The sequence below is a fragment of the Paramisgurnus dabryanus genome, chromosome 13 (genome assembly GCF_030506205.2).
Source record: "Paramisgurnus dabryanus chromosome 13, PD_genome_1.1, whole genome shotgun sequence".
NCBI classification, from domain to species: Eukaryota; Metazoa; Chordata; class Actinopteri; order Cypriniformes; family Cobitidae; genus Paramisgurnus; species Paramisgurnus dabryanus.
In genome coordinates this window covers 33,018,390-33,039,544 of record NC_133349.1, presented here as the reverse complement: position 1 = coordinate 33,039,544, position 21,155 = coordinate 33,018,390, and the positions used below count along the sequence as shown (strand labels likewise).

The 21,155-nt window shown below is 37.6% G+C and overlaps 1 non-coding gene across 1 annotated transcript; it reads left to right on the top strand.

The window, feature by feature from the left end:
- Positions 1-20,712: 20,712 nt before the first annotated feature.
- On the top strand, positions 20,713-20,828 carry LOC135728435 (U5 spliceosomal RNA). The gene has a single exon (XR_012334930.1). It is a non-coding gene; the product is annotated as a U5 spliceosomal RNA (small nuclear RNA).
- The last annotated feature ends 327 nt before the right edge of the window (positions 20,829-21,155 follow it).

Sequence of the window (21,155 nt, the reverse complement as noted above, 5' to 3'; positions counted from 1 at the left end):
GTGCATCAGCAGTTTTAAGCACCACGGCTTCTGCTCCATCAGACATCCGATAAACGTTTGGCTCCACTGCCAAGTCCAAAAACGAACGAAGCCTGTCTTCTTTTTTCTTTTAATGGCGGTTGGCACCTAGCTTATAGGTGCATTAGCGCCCCCTCTGCTCCGGAGGGTGGATCTACTACACTCTTTCCCTTAGTCCTGGTCTCATCAATTTAATTATTTCTATTTTTGCCATAAAATATTTCACTGCCAATGTTTTGTCTCAAGATGCACACCAGTAATGTATTTTGTAAGTTATATAAAAAAAAACTCCTTAAATGTCCTAATATAAATAAGACCTAGTCCAGTTTTAATCTGGGTAACCACACCTAATATTTTAACATTGTTGTTATATAAAACCATGTGTTTATTTTATGCACATTATACATTATTTGAACCAATTATTATTGTCTCATCACTATTGTCATCGTAAATGCTTTGGCCCATTTAGCTCTATTTTTATTACCAAAAAATATCAGATTACTTGATCATCATCCTTACCAAAATAATTGTTAGTGAAACCCCTAGATTGGTTAAAACATTTAAAAATTATGTGATTTTAGTTAATTATAATGCTATTTTTCTTCATAAATGTTATCATTGGGGATTTCTTAAAGCTCACGTAACACACGCTGTTTCTGCATTTCTGATATTAATCTGGAGTACCTATGGAGTAGTATGACATCCTTTATATCTCTGAAGAGTCTTTAGTTTAATCAGATTTATAAAAGAAAGATTAGCTTTACCGAATCTTTCCGATAACGTACGAAAAAATGAAGAAGGAGGAGTTATAACACGGGAGGAGCGAGTACAAGTCATGCAACACTATACAACACTGTTTTAACTTATGATTCACTACATGTTCGTGTCATTTATATAATATGCACGCGCCTATTTCCAACATAAGACAGAAGTCTTACTTACCACGTGTAACTCGTCATGAAAATCCACCGCATAAAACACACACGCAAAACTCCGCTGCTAATCCGGATAATAAACTATATCCATTGTTTCCATAAGGCTGGATGTCTTCTCCTTACATCCAAAAACACACTTCTTGTTGTGCCATTGTTGACTTTTGAAATTAAACAAAGCTGAGTGTCGTGATAAGCTGTTAGTAAGCTCTAGCGTCTCCCGCTGACTGACGGCTGGGCGGGGTTTTCCGGGGGAAGTTTTCCGGCGGAAGCCCATATAAAGAAGTGATACGTATCGAAAACCCCTGAAACGTCAGTTAGAACCGTAATCGAAAAAAATTAGCCGAAACTTGTACGAACCCTGGCGAAGTGCATTCGGCACAGAAATACTCTGTAACACGCCCAACTGCATTTTTGACACTTTGCCTACGTTTAGCATGAGGAAACAACTCTATAACTGTGTTAATAAGTCAGAATGCTTGAAATACCATTAAACCCCCCCTTTAAAACTTCGTATGACTTTTTAGGTGAAAAACTTGTAATATCAGCAAAGTGTAAAAATCTTGTCTGATCTTATTCCTGTGAACCAGTCTCGTTTCATCTTGCGGAACAAGTGTCTTGTCACACCCCTAGAAAATACTGTTTTTTGTTAATAAAGATAAAAGGTTCTAAAAAACAAATGGATGCTTTCACACTGGACTATAAAATTGGACTTCATTGTCGTGATATAGGTCTTAAATTTAATTCATTATGGTCTTAAAAAGGTCTTAAAAAGTCTTAAATTAGACTTGGTGAAACCTGCAGAAACCCTGGTTTACTATATACGCTATACCTTATTAATGAGTCACACTATAGCCTAGTTTTATTAATTCCTGCGCAGAATTAAAAAAAATATAGCTTAATGCATGCTAATACATTAAATACAGTGCTATTAAAAGATAAAAATCACTAAAAAACTTATTAATGAGTCATATACATATTCCGTTTTATTTAGCCACGTCAGGCAAAATGTCAAAAGGTTTAAGGGTTGACGAATAAAAAAATTGGCATGGACTAAACAGTTAAGCGGCCGGTGTTGTGTGGAAGTCTGTTCCCCCTATGTTTCCCTTTAGTGTAGTGTTTTTATAGCATTTATATCACACGTTTATTCTTTATATACATTGAAAGTTTCTATGGCTACTGAGATGTACATGTGTGCATTTATGTAATGTATCTTGACTGTTCTTGATTGTAAGTCAATTATTTTTACAGTATGAATCATATTATATGTATAATATATATTTATTATGTTTGGAAACTTAACAGTTTTAAAACAAACAGTAGAGGAAAAAAGAAAAGAAAAAGACAGGCTATGGGCTCTATTTTAACGATCTGAAACGCAAGTGCGAAGCGCAACGCGCAAGTGAGTTTGTGGGCGGATCTTGGGCGCTGTTGCTATTTTCCCGGCGTGAGAAATAACTCTTGCGCCGGGCGCAAATCAATAAGGGGTTGGTCTGAAGTAGGTTCATTATTCATAGGTGTGGTTTGGGCGTAACGTCAAATAAACCAATCAGAACGCTGGCCAACATTCCCTTTAAACGCAAGGGCGCAAGTTCCATGGCGGGTTGCTATTATTATGACGGATTTACCAGGCGCACGCCAGGAGCGGTTCACAGCCGAGGAGACCGACGTTCTTGTACGGGGGAATCCCACGCTTGCCAGCATAAATCGGGCACGCCGTGTAACGGGAGGTGGATCTGCCTCAGGACTTGACGCCAGCAGAGGACATCGCTGCGTCCACCCTCACCGCTGAAAGGGTTTGGGGGCTTTGAAATCGGACCCAAGAAACGCAAGCAAGGTCCAACCCCAAAGTACTCTTACAAATCAAGTTCATATACATTAAGGTTTCTTATGAAAACATTTTAACTATTATTTACATAAAATAAACGTAATACAGCCACACAACAAAGTTATGAAAATATTTTAATCGTTATTTGTATGAGAATAAATAAAAACTATTACCACAATGCTCACCACTATGATTCCCCTTATCTCGTGTATTAATATTTTTTATTGTAACAATTTATGATTTGCAAAAATAACTGTTGCATCTGTGTAGATTAGATAAGCAAAGTGTATGCGCGTTGTGCACGCTATACATTATGGTCAAGCATGCGCCCTTAAAATAACATAATGAACCACGCGCAACGCGCCACTGACTTTAGACTAGTTTTTTTTGGTTAGTAGCGCAATTGTTTTTTGAAACTGCAAAATAGCATAAGAGATGGTTTGCGCCGCAACACGCCTCCTTTTTGCGCTGAACCGCCCAGGGAGCGCAAGTTCATTCCCTAGTTTGCTGACGTGCATCTGTGGAGGGAAAAACCCCGCTGTGCGCCGGCGCAAAATACGAATGATACATGCGTCACTGACAAAGGCAATTGCGCTGGGTGCAAGATAGGGCCCCATATGTTAAAAGACATAAAACTGTCAAATATGAAATATTTAATAAATTGTATAATAGAAAACATGATATTATTGCTTTTTAATATAACCAATTGAAATCTTTAATCTTTCTAAATAAATTATAAATGTAACGTGATGAAAACGCTATAAACATAGAGGGAACAGACTTCAATGAGGAACAAACACCGGCGCCGTCTTTGATTCATTAGTTCTGATACCAAATAAAGTCAACTGCATAAATAGTCCTGTATCCATTGCAAACATATTTTATTATAAGTCTTAAAAATGTCCATAACATAAAATCATTGTCAGCATACCATAGTTTGACTTGTACTGCGCTGCGCTGATTTCTAAAGACTGCGGCGGTAGCGCTTTGCGCTCAAACAACGCTAAGAGAGAGCTTACGAATGGTCCAGACCAACCTTACGAAAGTGTGACTCTACAGAAGATATAATAAGCGTACAAACGTTTTGGGAATCGTGCCATAGAGTTAAGAGAGAGGTTAAGGAATAGGTTAAGGACTACTTAGCGATAAGAACGTTTTGGGGAACCGGGCCCTGTTAGTTAAATACTTATTTTATTTGATTATATTATTATTATATTATTTGTAAACACCTAAATAATATCTGTACATATTACACAAAATTTCTGTTTTTTTATATTAAATCATCTATTTTGGTTTGTCCAACTAAAAAAAATCACCCAAGTGACAAAGAGATTTTATTAAGTTATTTTAATTATTCATTTTAGTGATATTTAAAGCAACACTATGTAGTTTTTTTTACCTTTAAAGAATGTCTCTAAAATTATTTCAGTGATAGAACAACTTTTAACTGGACAAATTGTACTGTTGCTGCAACCCGAGCAGCCTCCTAGCTGCTACAAGCACACGCTGAAAGTGGCGGTGGAGGGTAGGAAACACAGCCCCGCCCCTCCCCCTGCCTGTAGAAGAGTGTCTGATACCAGGCACTGTTGCGCTTTTCAACCACATGGGGGAGCTGTAAGTCATTTTTACATGGAAACTACATAGTGTTGCTTTAAGCCACTGAATTATTTAGTTTAATTAATTACTACGTCACGTTAATGTTCCAATATGTTTTTTTAATTCTGGACAGGAATAAATAAAACGGTATATGTATATAACTTATTAATAAGGTAGATAGTGATTTTGATCTTTTAATAGCACTGTATTTAATGCATTAGAATGCATTAAGCGTCATGTTAATGTCCCTAAGGTTGTGTTTAGTTTTTTTTTTATTAATAAAACTGTATATGAAGTATGACTCCTTAATAAGGTATATAGTAAACTTTTTTTTTTTTTTTTTTTTTTTTTTTTTTTTTTTTATTGGAATAGATAAAAAAAGACATGTATACATATATATGAAATACAAATATCAATTCCTTTTGTTTTTCCCTCATTAACAAGTACTAAGGGTTGACACAAACATGAACAATCCCAACCCTCAGTCACCACCCCCCACCCACCCCGAAGGAGGAGAATAAATACATATTTCAATTGAAAAAAAAGGTAAATAAATAAATGAATAGAATAATCATAAAAAGGAATAAAAAAATTGAATAGAAAAATAAACCGATGAATCTGTGGAATTATTAAACAAACATATTAAGGATCAGCAAAAGTAAGTGATGTGTTTTTAACAAAAGCAAGTAGAGGACCCCAATCCTTGTAAAACTTGTCATTGGAACCTCTTAAAGCAAACTTAATTTTTTCAATGTATAGAAAAGATAACAAATCTTCTAGCCATGAAAAAGTGGGAGGAGGTTTAGAAGATTTCCAATGTAATAAAATTCGTCTGCGAGCTATTAGCGAGGCAAAGGCAAGAACATTGGCATACTTTTTTGTGTTTATATTCAGGGCCGATGGAACACCGAAAATAGCAATCAGAGGACACGGTTCAAGTGGGATATTCAAAACTTTAGAAAAAGTATCAAAAAAGGAATACCAAAATTTTTTAAGTTTCGAACAAGAAAAAAACATATGGGTATGGTCAGCAGGAGCGATAGAGCACCTATCGCAAGAAGCCTCTACATCTGGAAATAATTTACTTAATTTGAGATTAGTAAAATGAATTCTATGAAAAACTTTAAATTGAATCAGACTCAATCTGGCACAGGATGATGAAGAGTTCACTCTAGAAGCAGCTAATTCCCACCATTCCAAATCTAGACTACAGCCGAGTTCTTCTTCCCACTGATTTTTAAAACGAGAGGAAGAAGGCAAAACATAGGGAAGAATTAAATGATATAGGGAGGATACAGACCTATAGTTCTGTACTAAGCACTTCTCAAGTAAAGAAGATTCAGGCAAATCCGGAAACGAGGGACAATGAGATTGAACGAAACTGCGTACTTGAAAAAAACGAAACATATTAGATTGTGGTAAACTGAATTTTTCAGCAAGCTTAGAAAAAGTAGAGAAAACTCTATCAATAAATAAGTCTGAAAAATACATGAGGCCTTTAATTTTCCATGAAACGAATACAGAATCTAAGGTTGAGGGGACAAATAGATGATTATTGCAGATAGGTCCATAAAGAGAGGCATTAGCAAGCTTAAAATGTTGTCTAAACTGCCTCCAGATCCTAAGAGAGGTACATACTACTGGATTAGTAGTTAACTTTGAGGGGCGGTTGGAAAGAGGAGCACATACCAAGGCAGAAAGTGAAGATGAGGGGCAGGACTGTGCTTCTAGCTTACACCAATCTAAATGCGGAGAATTATACCAGCTATGAATTTTATTGATATTTGCTGCCCAATAATAAATCAAAAAATTAGGCAGCCCAAGACCCCCATCTTTTTTATGTCTCTGAAGATATGTCTTCTTTAACCTAGGAGGTCTGCCCTGCCATATATAAGTAGAAATAATCCCATCCAAAAGTTTAAAAAAGGACTTGGGTAAAAAAACTGGGAGAGTCTGAAAAAGAAATAAAAACCTAGGTAAAATATTCATTTTAATTGATTGGATTCTACCAAATAAAGTAAGAGGTAGTTTATCCCAGCGTTGCAGATCTGTTTTAACTTGTGTGAGCAGTTTAGAGAAATTATACTGATATAATAAATCAAAGGAATGTGAAATAATTACTCCCAAGTAACGAAACTTTGTGGAGGATATCTGAAATGGCAACATCCCAGACAGAATTTGTTTAGCCAAATTATTTACTGGGAAACATTCACTTTTATTTATATTGAGCTTATATCCAGAAAAGGATCCAAAAGTGTCAAAAATATGCAGCAAATTAGAGACCGAGCCGACAGGATTTGAAACATAAAGCAAAAGGTCATCAGCATAGAGTGAGACACGGTGTTCTATCCCTCCCCTAGTGATACCTGAGAAAAGTAAGGACTTTTTCAAAGCTATGGACAGAGGTTCTATAGCTAAGGCAAACAATAATGGAGAAAGAGGACACCCCTGACGGGTACCTCTTGTGAGGGGAAAATATTGTGAACACAAAAGGTTAGTTCTCACACTGGCAACAGGTGCAGTGTATAAAAGGCGTATCCATGATGTAAAATAAGGGCCTAGACCAAATCTGTCTAATATAGTAAACAAATACTTCCACTCAATCCGGTCAAAAGCCTTTTCAGCGTCCAATAAAATAATCATCTCACTAGAAGCAGAGGTAGAAGGGGAAAAAATAATATTTAAAAGTCGTCGAATATTTGAAGATAATTGTCGCCCTCTAATAAAACCGGTTTGATCATCAGAAATTATTTTAGGAAGGCATGGATCCAGGCGGCAGGCCAGCACTTTAGCTAATAATTTGACATCTGAATTTAACAAACTAATGGGCCTCCAGTTGCCACATTCATCCGGATTCTTATCACGTTTAAGTATAAGTGAAATTGAAGCCTGAGTTAGGGTTAAGGGAAGAGAGCCATTGATTAAAGAATCGTTATACATGTCTAATAATAAAGGTGCCAATTGTTTGGCAAACCTTTTGTAAAAATCGTTCGGAAAGCCATCTGGTCCCGCTGCCTTACCACTTTGTATTAATTGAAGGCCTTGCAAAATCTCGTCTAACTCTAAAGGCCTCTCCAGATTCTCCACTATAGTTGCATCAACATGAGGAATATCTAGACTGTCTAAAAAATTATCCATAACAGAATTATCATCAGGAGATTCTGATTTATATAGGTTAGAATAATAAGAGAAAAAAACATCATTAATGCCAGATGGATTTTTAATTAGAGAACCAGAGGAATCATAGATTTGAGTGATTAAACGAGAGGCTGCTAGTCCCTTAAGCTGAGATGCTAATAGCCGGCCAGCTTTATCTCCATACTCATAATAAGTTGCCTTAGTTCTTCGCAACATATATTCAGCATTTTTGGTACTGAGCAAATCAAATTCTGTTTTTAGCTCCACTTTCTTAGCGTGCAGATCAGGGGTAGGATTATTAAGAAGCTGCCTGTCAATCTCAATAATGGAATTGACCAAGTCTTGTAGTTTTTGTTTTCTTTGCTTGTACCTATAGCCAGAGTATGAGATAATATGACCCCGGATTACCACTTTAAATGTTTCCCATAGTAAGGAGGGAGAAACCGAATCTGATTTATTAGTCTCAATAAATATATCAATATTATTACTAATATACTCACAAAATTTTTCATCTGATAGTAATCCTGAATCAAACCTCCACTGATTTGCCCTCCCTTTAATATGGGCAAAATTCAAGCTGAGGGAATGTGGGGCATGATCAGAAATAACTATAGCCGAATATTCAGAGGTACAGACTAATGGCAAAAGAGCTTTATCCACGAAAAAATAATCAATACGTGAATAGGTTTGATGAACATTAGAAAAAAAAGAGAATTCCTTTTTTGAAGGATTCAAGTAGCGCCATGGATCGATACAACCAATCTGATCCATAAATGCTGACACTGCCTTAGCCATGGCTGTTTGTTCTAAAGTTTTAGGGTTGGACCGATCATACTTTGGATTTATGACAAAGTTGAAATCCCCTCCCAATATAAGATAATGAGAGTTCAAATTCGGAATAGAGGAAAAAAGGGAAGTAAAAAATGTGGGATTGTCCCAGTTTGGTGCATAAATATTTACAAATACAACTGAAATGTGAAAAAGATGGCCAGCAACTATAACGTAACGTCCCTCAGGATCTGAAATAATCTGAGAGGGAGAAAAATTAACTCGTTTATGCACAACAATAGCAGTACCTCTGGATCTGCTGTTAAAGTTAGAATGGAACACCTGGCCTATCCAGGGTTTTCGTAATCTAATGTGGTCTATGTTACGTAGATGTGTTTCCTGAAGGAAAACAATATCCGAATTCAAATTTTTGAGATGAGAAAACACTCTAGAACGTTTGATTGGTCCTCCTAAGCCTCGAACATTCCAACTAACAAGTTTAACAGAAAAACCTCCACTATTTAGCCCTGTATTAAAACTATCCATGCTGTAAAAAAGAGAAAAGAAAATCCCTGCAAACTAAAGCAGAGGGGAAAAAATGCAATTAAATAAACATTCTCCTCCATATAAGTATAAACAACTTTACAACAAATAGAACACAAAGAACAACAAAAAAACAAATATCCTAAACTCGACATAGAAGCCTTCACGAGTTGCAGGACTAAGACGTAGTACAACCGGAAAACCATGCAGTGAAATCCACTCCGAGAATGAATTATACTAATAACAAGACAAACGTAATAATAGTATTTACAAAATACCGCAATTATCAACACATACTATAAAAACAATTGTTTCTTTATATGTCAAAAAAAAAAAAACTGTCCAACTGAAGAAATCCTTGTAAATGTGGAACAGCGCACCAGAATGAACCATGCTGACTGGTGGCACCTTACTGGTGTGAGACCGTGAGACAGCATATGAAATAGTTCACTGTCACTGACTGTTGAGAGAGGGCAACGCAACTGCACATTATCTGTCTTGAATATGTTCCTGAAAGTAACGTTCAGCTGCTTCGGGGGTGTCAAAAACGTGCTCACCGTTATGAGTTATACGCAGACGGGCTGGATAAATCATACCGAAGCGTATGCCCTTTTTGTACAAACTTGATTTCACCCTATTGAAGGCTGTGCGTTTTTTGGCGACACCCGCGCTGAAATCCTCGTAGATCTTTATATTATGACCTTGATAGGAGATCTCTTTGTGTTCCTTGGCCCAACGCAGAACAGTGTCTTTATCTAAAAACCTGTGGAACTTGACTATAAGCGGCCGCGGTCTGTCGCCATGACGAGGCTTGGGTGCCAAACTTCTATGGGCACGATCGATTTCAGGAGGGGCTGATAGGACATCTTTCAGAGTGTTAGAGAAAAAGTCGGTGATGAAGTCTCTTGTGTTTCTGCCCTCGATCCCCTCTGGGAAACCTACCACCCGCAAATTCTGTCGTTTCGATCGGGAAACCAAATCGTCTACTGCAGAACCAAGCGTTGCATTTAGGTCTGACGCCGCCGTTAATTTGGTCTTTAGCGAAGTGACTTCGTTCTCCAACTCCGTAATCCTGTCACTGTGGTCAGTGAGAGCAGTCTCCATCTCCGAAATAGTGGTGGCGTGTGAAGTCAAAGTGCTGTGAATACTCTCCAGAGACGATTGTAAAGGGGATAAAGAAGAGTTTAGCAAAGTTGTGAATTCGTCTGTCAAACTTCGCCTTGACTTCTCGAGCTCCGACACGAGGACTTCTACCGTTAAAGGCGTAGGTGCCGCCGCCATGTCGGATGCTTCACCGTCTTTACCTGAGGCTTCTTGGTTTTTAACACCGCCGGGTTTCGTATTTTTGCCCATTTCTGTATTGATTCTGATCCCTTGACACCAAAGGCACTGTATCGCGTACAAAATATAAGAAATGATAACTATTATAAGCACGTAAGCAAACAAGAAAACGGAGCGCACACACACGCGACCTCTCACTACATCGTGAACCCGGAAGCCCCGTATATAGTAAACTTGATCTTTAAATAGCAATGTATTTATGCGTTAAGCATCATGTTAATGTCAGGATGTTTTTAGGAATTAATAAAACACTTTAAGACCCAAGATGTATGAATTTGATCCTTATATAGCACTGTATCAATGCGTTAGCTCACGTTATGTCCCAATGTTTTTTTTTTTTATTCTGGGAAAGAGTTAATAAAACTGGATTTATACACGACCCAGGTGTATGAATTGTATCCTTAATAGCAATGTATTAATGTATTGAGCTGCGATAAGCGTCACTATTCTGATGATTTTACTGAAATACTGGGCAAAAATTTATAAAACTGATTTTAGTATGCGTCATTAAGAATGTGTATAGTGAATTTGATCTTTTAATAGATGTGCATTGTGTTAATAATGTCCCGATGGTTTAAATGAAATTCTGGGCACTTAAACGTGGGCACGATTTAGCTTAAACGAGGGAACGAATTGCTAATTCGTGGCCACGATTTAAAAAAAAGTTTTACCATGTCATGAGACGGGCTCGGTAGTTTTTAACTCATGCTGAAGATTCTCATTAAGTTCAGGTAATGTTGATGCTGCATTGGACAAAGTAGCATCATCAGCATACATAACAACACTAGCCTTTCTAAAAACGTACGGAAAATCGTTTATAAATATTGTGGGATTTTTATGTTGTTTTATCAATCTTGCTAATTGCTAAAAGTGTTAAAGTTACAAAGATGTCCAAATAAGGACTGTGGAAATTGATTTTGTTCCATTTTTATATTTCTTTAATTGATCATTTTATTCTATAAACATTGTGTGTTTCATATATGCACTGAGCTATTATGAAGAAATGAGGTGTTTATGTTTGAGAGTGGAGAGTTACCAGTTTTTGTGTGTGTGCTGCAAGGAGGAATTTAGGAATTTACGCCTGGTATAGATCAAGATAAGAGAGAGGCCTGAGGGAGAAAAGCAAACAGGCGACTATGTCATTTACTAATGCCTTAATGTTCACAGGATAAAATATGCAATGTATTTCTTACTTAATCAGTATTAATCATTGAATAATTGATGTAATAAATATAAGATGTTGTCTTTGATAAATTTGTATTAACCAATGAAATGAAGGTTGCATATAGAATAACTTAATGTGGGCAGGGCAGCTCAACCTTGAAGAACAGAATCTCCTGTATGTATGTATGTGTGTGTGTGTGTGTGTGTGTGTGTGTGTGTGTGTGTGTGTGTGTGTGTGTGTGTGTGTGTTTTCTTTCCTAACAGATGGTTTTAATAATGATTAAAGTGTTTGCTTAGAAGTAGTATTGCAGTAAAAGATTTAATATGTGTTTATCTATCTAAAGAAGTTAATGTGTGCCTTATTCATATAACCAATTTTACAAATAATGAAATGATGTCATGATATTGAAATATGTTTTACATAATAATCACTTTCATCTTACAGCTTATGTTTTTTATAAATGAATGTTTTATTAATGATTTGTTTTTAAGAAAGCATTATAACATGCTATTCAAAGTGGAGGAGTACTGGAGAGGAACTGCAGGGCTCCCAGGGATGAGAGGAGAACAGTTTGTTTTTCTTTGTCTATGTGTGTCCATCTTTGCCTACAGGCTAAAATTGGGTGTGGTGATGGAGTCAGATGGACGAGGGGAACGGCCTTTGTGGGTGGAGATTTTCTGAAGAAAGATCGACGTCACATATTTTATAAATAAGCATGTTACTTCCTGAGCTGGTTGTTCGCTACTTGAGAGGACCCAGCGCTGTTAAACTTTTTCAATCTGATCAATAAATATTTGAACTTAGATATTTGTATCTTGTGCCTTTCCTCTAAATTATGAACATGCAAATGGACGCCTTAAAGTCCAACAATTGGTGACCACCGACGTTTTGTGGAGGGAAAGGAGAGAGTGAGAGGAAGGAGGGTTTCACATTGAAGAAACCAGAGTAAGGGAGGGCTCCATTTCAACACAAAGAGCGCTCTAATAAACAAGGTAAGCAGAAACCTGTTGTATCGAATTCTGCTATTTGGATATATCAAATTAATTGTGTTGATAAGGAGCTCCGAACTGAAATTGATTATTTAAACAATAAGAATTGATCAGAGTGAAAAACTTTTTGAAATTTTTGAATTTTTTTTTGTTAAATATAAGGTTGAGGATTCCTTTAACGCATTAGGCGTTATAAAATACCGACTCGGTTGTAGCCGTAAGGAGTGAGAGGCTCTTGGATGAAAGGTCCATAAATACTGTTAATGGCGGTGTAAGTTAACAGAATTAAATATAAGGTTGAGGATTCCTTTAACGCATTAGGCGTTATAAAATACCGGCTCGGTTGTAGCCGTAAGGAGTGAGAGGCTCTTGGATGAAAGGTCCATAAATACTGTTAATGGCAGTGTAAGTTAACAGAATTAAATATAAGGTTGAGGATTCCTTTAATACATAAGGTGTTATAAAATACCGACTCGGTTGTAGCCGTAGGGGGTGTACAGCAGCCCGTGAGGTGTAAGGCCTACGAATACTGGAAAAGAAAATAGACGTCTTACTGTTATTGTTGTGGTTTTGTCTGAGAAATTGTATTGTAATAGTATTTGTACCGTGTATTGAACGTTGATATATATTATGGCTGAATTTCAGAAAGAGTGTGATGAATATGTGTGTTTACCGGTGTATTCGCAATGGCAAAAGATAATCAATTAATGATGGCCCAAACTGATCCTAAAGATGTTAAGAAAAGACAGAAAGAGGTTGCATTAGTTAGGGGAAGTTGACAGTGGTGCAGCTGCAAAGCAACAGGAAGTTAAACAAGGAAACAGTCAGCCAGACTCGAGTGTGACACCTACGGCTCCTCCTCCAGTTCCACCCCCAGTGAAATCGATCTACCCCTCCTTGCACACACCTCCTCCTTATGAGAAAGCCAAAGCCCCAATGCAACAGCCTGTTTTTTAAATCAATAGCGGTGAATTAAATGTAGATGTAGATTTTATTTGTGTGAAAATGTAGTGTGTCTGTGATATATTGAGTCTGTTAAAACCATAAATGGGATTAAGCAAAATTTAGCAGAAAGACAGAGGCGAAGCTTTGGAAGAAAAACAACAAGTTACAGAAAAGAGTAGAGACCAAGTTATTAAATGTGGAAATAAAGATGAACAATTAAAAAAGGACAGAAAATTGTTAAAAGGTGAATGACACAGATAATTTGTATAGAGGACAAAAAGATTTAACAAAATGAAGAGGAGTCTTCATCTGATGGTGGAAGGTGGTCACAAGATAAATTTTATTTTAAATTGAAAGGCAATATTTTGCAATGGGTTCAGTTAAACCTTGAAAGGCTGAAAGCTCTCATCCTTTGACATTCAAGAAAGTGACTACAAAGCTGGCAAGAAACAGACAATGAAAAATTGTGTGTGACATCAAAGTGTTGGAGTTGCAAAGAGAGAAGTAACTCATAAACTGGACTGAGAACACATTCTATTTGAATGGGACTATACTTGAACTCAAGCAGTGAAGGGGGCACTGCATATGGTCAGAGACATTTACAAGGATGAAACACCAAAAAGACTGAGTGGAATCCAGAAAGAGACTAACAAAGACAATAATGTTCTTGGAGGCAAGAGAAACTGGACAATACTTCACTGGACACTGAACTTTTTCATCTTCATACGAGCCTTTGAGTGAAAAAGGGGAAAGAGTAAACAGCTGTTCAATGTTTAGTAAAGACCTTGTTACTATAGGGACACAGACAATCTTTATGAGAAAATCAGCTAGACAAATTTAAAGGCTGATCAAGAACTTTGTTGTTAGGTGTGACTACCTGTTCTGAAATCAAATCAGACTCCTATTAATCTGACAGGAAGAAATGCATAATTGAATTTGGTATCTACAGAGGAAGTCAGAATTCCACTGATGGTACTGAGCTAAAAAGTAAATATATATGGCATAGAACAGCTATGGCAGAAAGGATATTAAAATAGATAAAAGAAATAAATTGAAAAAGAAAAAAGAACACCATAGAACACTATAAAAGGTAAACAAGAAAAGCTGTGACAATAGAAAAATAACTGATTATTGTAACAAACTTTGTATTTAAGGAAATTGCCAGCCCAGACATCATATATGTGCATGAAGGTGTTCACATGGCAGATCTAATCACTGAGGGTGAGCCAAATGAATGGATACCATTGACTGATATACAAATTATTATTATTGTAATTAATTATAATTGTTATACCATTGACTGAAAAAGCAAATAAATTGAGAGATGGTTTGTTCGCGGTACCACTGACAACTACCCCACCGTTAATCACAATGTTTACAGATGGTTGTTGTTTCAGAGCAGCAGATGACAAATTCAAGGCAGGCTTTGCTGTGGTTGAGCAAGTTGTGGGTGATTTTGTAACACGACTGAGTGGTAGATTGAAAGGTAAACGGTCAGCACAGAGAGCTGAAATGACAGCTGTAATCAAAGCCTTGCACTACACTGGTGAAGAGAGGGTGATTGTTTATAGTGAATCTGCATATGTGATTGGTGCAGTATATATGGAACTGCCATATGGCAGATAGGTGGGTTTGAAACCAGGAAAGGCCGGCCTATAGTAAATGCTAGCAAAGCCTGACACATACTACAGGCTGTGAAGGTACCTAATGAAGTGGCTGTTGTCAACTGCCTAATAAACCACTTATATCCCCAACCATGGTTTCCCAAGACAAAGTTAGATCTGACATACTGACAAACACGCAATGGAATTGACATATAGTTTCGGGGCTGCTTATCACCCCAATGTTAGAGCAAAGATGAAATACTGAACCTGACTTTGACATTAAAACTTGACTTGACAAACTATGTGCACAGACAAAAATAACATGGCTTGACGCATTACCAATTGCATTAATGTCTATTCGCTCTTCTGTTAACAGGATTTCTGGTTTCACACCCTTTGAATTGCTTACAGGTCGACAGTTTCCAGGTCCAAGGCATGACGTGGTACAGGATCCCATCCTGCCTCTAACACATGACGTTTCATCTGACAAACTAACTGCTATGATTGAACATTTTTCTTGACAGGCTACCACACAACGACATTGTGGGAACAACCCAGCAGTTATAAATGATGATTGGGGTTCTAACAGACACAGGTGTGGACCTGAGGACTCAGGTCCAAGAGAGGGAAAGTGTTGAAAGTGAAAGTGAATCAGCTGGAATACAGAGAGGACAAACAGGAAGTGGTAACACATTAGTGGTAACACATTAGTGGTAACACTCACACAACACTAACAACAAAGTCAACAAACACTCTGTAAAATTGTGCATAAAAAAGGTGATTTTTTTTCCAGCCCAGTAACAGAACCCCTAGCACACTGTGTGAGCACAGATTGTGCCTACGGAGCAGGTATAGCCGTACAATTCAAAGCGAAGTACGGTACATAAAAGGTTGTAAGACAGAACAAACACACAGGTGAATGTGCAGTTACCCATGAGGACGACGGCAGATTGATTTTTCATTTAATAATAAAACAAAATTGTACTGATTTACCAACATATGAGAATTTTACCTACAGCCTCAGATGTATGAGAGAGTGGTGTGAGAAAGAAAACATAACAAGTGTATGCACTCCCCGGCTGGGGTGTGGGTTAGATAAATTGGACTTCCATAAGGTGCTGGAAATCCTGACAGAAGTGTTTAGAGACCTGAATATCACAATTACCATATATTCATTATAACCTGGGTAACTACATACCAGATTGACCTTTGAATTTTGATCTTTGAATTTCTAAAGTTTCTTATACAATTCTACAGTATTAATTTCATATTTAATTTTTCTTTTCCTTTTTGAATTTACGATTGTTATTTGAGTATTAGCCAATAGGCATAAGTGTATTTTTTCCACAGAGATGAAGCTATATGCAAATTGGAAGGTTCTGTGGGCCGTAGGAGTTATAACTGCAATTATAGTCACCATAATATTTGGCATAAACAATGGAGATCCCTGTGTAACAGACTGATAGTGTCTGCAATAGAGAAAAAAGAAAATCCACCCAAATACAGCATGCCGCTATTAGGCCTAAAGAACCTGGATGAGGAGGAAGAAGAAAATGTGTGACCTCTTTCAGAGGTCAAGAGAGGGAATTGTGGGATTTTTATGTTGTTTTATCAATCTTGCTAATTGCTAAAAGTGTTAAAGTTACAAAGATGTCCAAATAAGGACTGTGGAAATTGATTTTGTTCCATTTTTATATTTCTTTAATTGATCATTTTATTCTATAAACATTGTGTGTTTCATATATGCACTGAGCTATTATGAAGAAATGAGGTGTTTATGTTTGAGAGTGGAGAGTTACCAGTTTTTGTGTGTGTGCTGCAAGGAGGAATTTAGGAATTTACGCCTGGTATAGATCAAGATAAGAGAGAGGCCTGAGGGAGAAAAGCAAACAGGCGGCTATGTCATTAACTAATGCCTTAATGTTCACAGGATAAAATATGCAATGTATTTCTTACTTAATCAGTATTAATCATTGAATAATTGATGTAATAAATATAAGATGTTGTCTTTGATAAATTTGTATTAACCAATGAAATGAAGGTTGCATATAGAATAACTTAATGGGGGCAGGGCAGCTCAACCTTGAAGAACAGAATCTCCTGTATGTATGTGTGTGTGTGTGTGTGTGTGTGTGTGTGTGTGTGTGTGTGTGTGTGTGTGTGTGTGTGTGTGTGTGTGTGTTCTTTCCTAACAGATGGTTTTAATAATGATTAAAGTGTTTGCTTAGAAGTAGTATTGCAGTAAAAGATTTAATATGTGTTTATCTATCTAAAGAAGTTAATGTGTGCCTTATTCATATAACCAATTTTACAAATAATGAAATGATGTCATGATATTGAAATATGTTTTACATAATAATCACTTTCATCTTACAGCTTATGTTTTTTATAAATGAATGTTTTATTAATGATTTGTTTTTAAGAAAGCATTATAACATGCTATTCAAAGTGGAGGAGTACTGGAGAGGAACTGCAGGGCTCCCAGGGATGAGAGGAGAACAGTTTGTTTTTCTTTGTCTATGTGTGTCCATCTTTGCCTACAGGCTAAAATTGGGTGTGGTGATGGAGTCAGATGGACGAGGGGAACGGCCTTTGTGGGTGGAGATTTTCTGAAGAAAGATCGACGTCACATATTTTATAAATAAGCATGTTACTTCCTGAGCTGGTTGTTCGCTACTTGAGAGGACCCAGCGCTGTTAAACTTTTTCAATCTGATCAATAAATATTTGAACTTAGATATTTGTATCTTGTGCCTTTCCTCTAAATTATGAACATGCAAATGGACGCCTTAAAGTCCAACAATATCGAAAATAAAAGTGGACCCAGGCAACTTCCTTGTGCTATGCCGCATGATGTTGTTAAGCAATTGGAAAGACTACCATTAAAATAAACCTGTTGCGTCCTATTGGAAAGATAACTATACACCCAGGTTAGTGCTGAGTGTGAAAAACCATATGCTTTGAGTTTGGCTATGAGAAGACTATGATCTATTACATCAAAAGCTGCTGTAAAGTCCAAAAACACAGTTCCTACTAGTTTCCCTTCATCCAAACATGCTAGCCACTCCTCTGTCATTTGTGCTGAAGCAGTTTAGCTTTAAACTGCATATAGACAATGTTGTTTTAAACATTGTGTGAACATTAAAACATGACATTGTCATAACGTTTAAAAATGGTAAAATGTAACATTACTCTAACGTTCAGACAACAGAAACGTTCCTAGAACTTAAAAAAACTGGACACTTTTAACGTTGGCAGAATGTTTTTGGGAACTTTCAGGAAACGTTCTTAGAATTTTTTATTTTTAGCTGGGATACCATTCAGAATGTGTTCTTGCGCACAATCCATCAGGGCTTTCTGCCAAAATACAGTGACATTCGAAGTGAATTAAAATCTCTTCTGTCTGACTACACTGGTTCCGATCAAGCATTGTTGAAACAGGTAACAGGAAATTTCAAGTTAAATAAGTCAACGTCAGCGCAGACTAGGTCAGAGTGCACAACGGAGACAAACTCATGCTCACAGTGCACAGCTTGACATGGAATCATATGTAAGTAAACAGAGCTCAACGACTCAGAAGAAAAGCAAATGAAAACCATTCAAGAACTACTAATTTTTAAGCGTTGAGCTGTAAACTAACTTGAGTTCTGTACTTAATTACACTGCTTGGGTATCTATACTTTACTTAATTTCTGGTTTAATTAAAAAGAAAATTTCCTTTATGCCATGGCATTGTTTAATTATTGTAACATTTTGTATCTAGTACATACAATACCAAGCAACCTAATTGAGCAACTACTGAATACACTGACTAGTTTGTAGTATCTTTGCAATAAAGAGTTTGACAAATGTTACATATACACTTGCAAAATAAAGAGTTTATTGGAACGTTTCGATCTCTTGATCTTCCTCAGGCATCAAAAACATATATCAAACATATATGTAACTTCCGTGTATTTAAAAAGGTTCCTTGGCCAATCACATTGTCAAGGTCAAGGTAAGCCAATCACACTGAATAATAGAACACATCATCATAAACTCATCACATCACATATTGACCAGCAGGTGTCGCCAGCGATTGTGGTGTTACGAACGCTTCGAAAAACTGAATAAATTTTCGAAGCAATTGGTTCAATTGATTCGAAGCTTCGAAAAGCTTGGTTTCTCCCATCACTAGTGTTCAGTGGCTTTAAACAAAGGAGCCGGGAAACTCCAACATAGGGACGGCAAGAGGTGGGAAAAACGGCAAAGGGACAGCAGTGCTCAGCTCTGGCATTTCAATCGGCAGTCCAGAGACAAATTAAAACTCCCCGTCGGGGAATCGAACCCCAGTCTTCTGCCTGACAGGTGGAGATACTGTCCACTATACTAATGAAAACTAAACGCACGCACGCCCGCCCGCGCATCACGCCGGCCAACCTCCCTTTCGAAAGAGAACTCTTGGGATTCTGTGGTTATCAAGTTACAGACACCAGCAGGAGGCATGGAAGGGAATTATGATCAATTCAGTGCAGCTCTGAAACAACAGTTGGTTCAGGACATTCACAAGTCCTGATGAGCAACACCCATTTGCCTGCGTTGATGGTATAGTGGTGAGCATAGCTGCCTTCCAAGCAGTTGACCTGGGTTCGATTCCCGGCCAACGCATCGCTTTTTGCTCTACCCCATCGTGAGAACGAGAGACACGCAGCGCACTTCTTCAGCCAATTTTGATTCGTAAAGGTGGCTTTTAGAAGTCAAACGAAAAGGTGATCTCCCCGTCGGGGAATTGAACCCTGGTCTTCCGCATGACAGGCGGAAATACTGTCCACTATGATGCCGACCCGAGTCGTCAAGCCCAATCGTCGATCCAGACCGCAGCTTATAACACACATACTCCCCATTTGTGAGGACAGCCTTCCTATTTATTCCCCTGTTTTTTGCTTATTTTGTGTGTTTGTTTCTATTTTTAACAGATTCTTTACCTTCTTTTTTAAAAACATTCCCTTCTACTGCCCCAGGCAACTACCACCCTTACCCCAAAATCAGTAAACCCCCTAGATAGATCCTTTAAAAGCAGTGGTTCTTAACATTATTCCTGGAGGCCCACTGCCCTGCACATTTTGTATGTCTCCCTTAATTAACACACCTGATTCAAATCATCAGCTCATTAGAAGAGATCTCCATGAACTAAACTGAGTCTGTCAGACAAAAGAGACATACAAAATGTGCAGGGCAGTGGGCCTCCAGGAATAACGTTAAGAACCACTGCTTTAAAAGGACAACCCTACCCCATTCTGAACCTTAACCAAATCCCTCCCCTTGCTTTTTTACTATTTACCTGGAATAAATTAACATTAAACCAGAACCCTGCCCTAACACCAGCCATCATAACCCCAATAAGAATTTTTGAGGTGAAAATTATCTACCGGTATTAAACTGGAGGTTTTAGACCTTGTTCTTATGTTGGGGCCCTATCTTTCCTTTCTTTCTAGAGGCTATGGAAATTAATGAAGATTCCCCTGGCTTGGAAGAAAATTCCTCTTCTGTTGTTTTTGTGGTGGCTTTCATTATTTTGTTTTTTGAGATTTGAAAACCTAATAGGATGTAGATTGGAGGTAACCTGTGCGGGTGCATCCTCTGTGTAATGTGCACAGAGTTTCATTCCCCAAAAATTCTCAACAAAAGATCACACTTGTGACATGTTAGTAGCCTGTGCCTGTGTCTTTATCTTGCGCAGGGTGGCATTTCTACCTTTTGTGCTCCTCCCAGGTGGAAGCGTCTGGGTGGATCCTGATCCAGAAATTACCCTTTTTGAACATTATGGTGTGGCACAGGGAGCATACTGGGTCGAGGTTTGTTGGGCATAACTCAAGTTTTCCTTCAACTACGCATAAATCTTTTGCCTTTTACTAAAGATTTCCGTGGAGGGGAACCATTGCGAGTTTGTTGTGTTTTTGGGTGCTCTGCTCTCAGCAGAGCTGCGAAACTTTGGTCAATTGCAGAAAGTCTTTCATTATGGGTTAGTTTTTCGCGAGGTGTTCAGAAGTGTTGGTCGCTTTTGAAGCGCTGCTTCATGAGGCTTCCAAACTATTACGAAGCTTTTGTTTCGAATCAGTTGGTGCGGAGCGTGTTTCAAATTGGCCAAGTCACGTGATTTTAGCAAACGAGGCTTCATTACATCATAACCATTTTGAAACGTTGCGAAAATCTGATGGTTTACCACTAGGGGGAATTGGTCACAAATGAACAGTGTCTATTATGGTTAGGTGAACTCGGGTCAGTTTAATCATGCATCGTTCTGACTAAT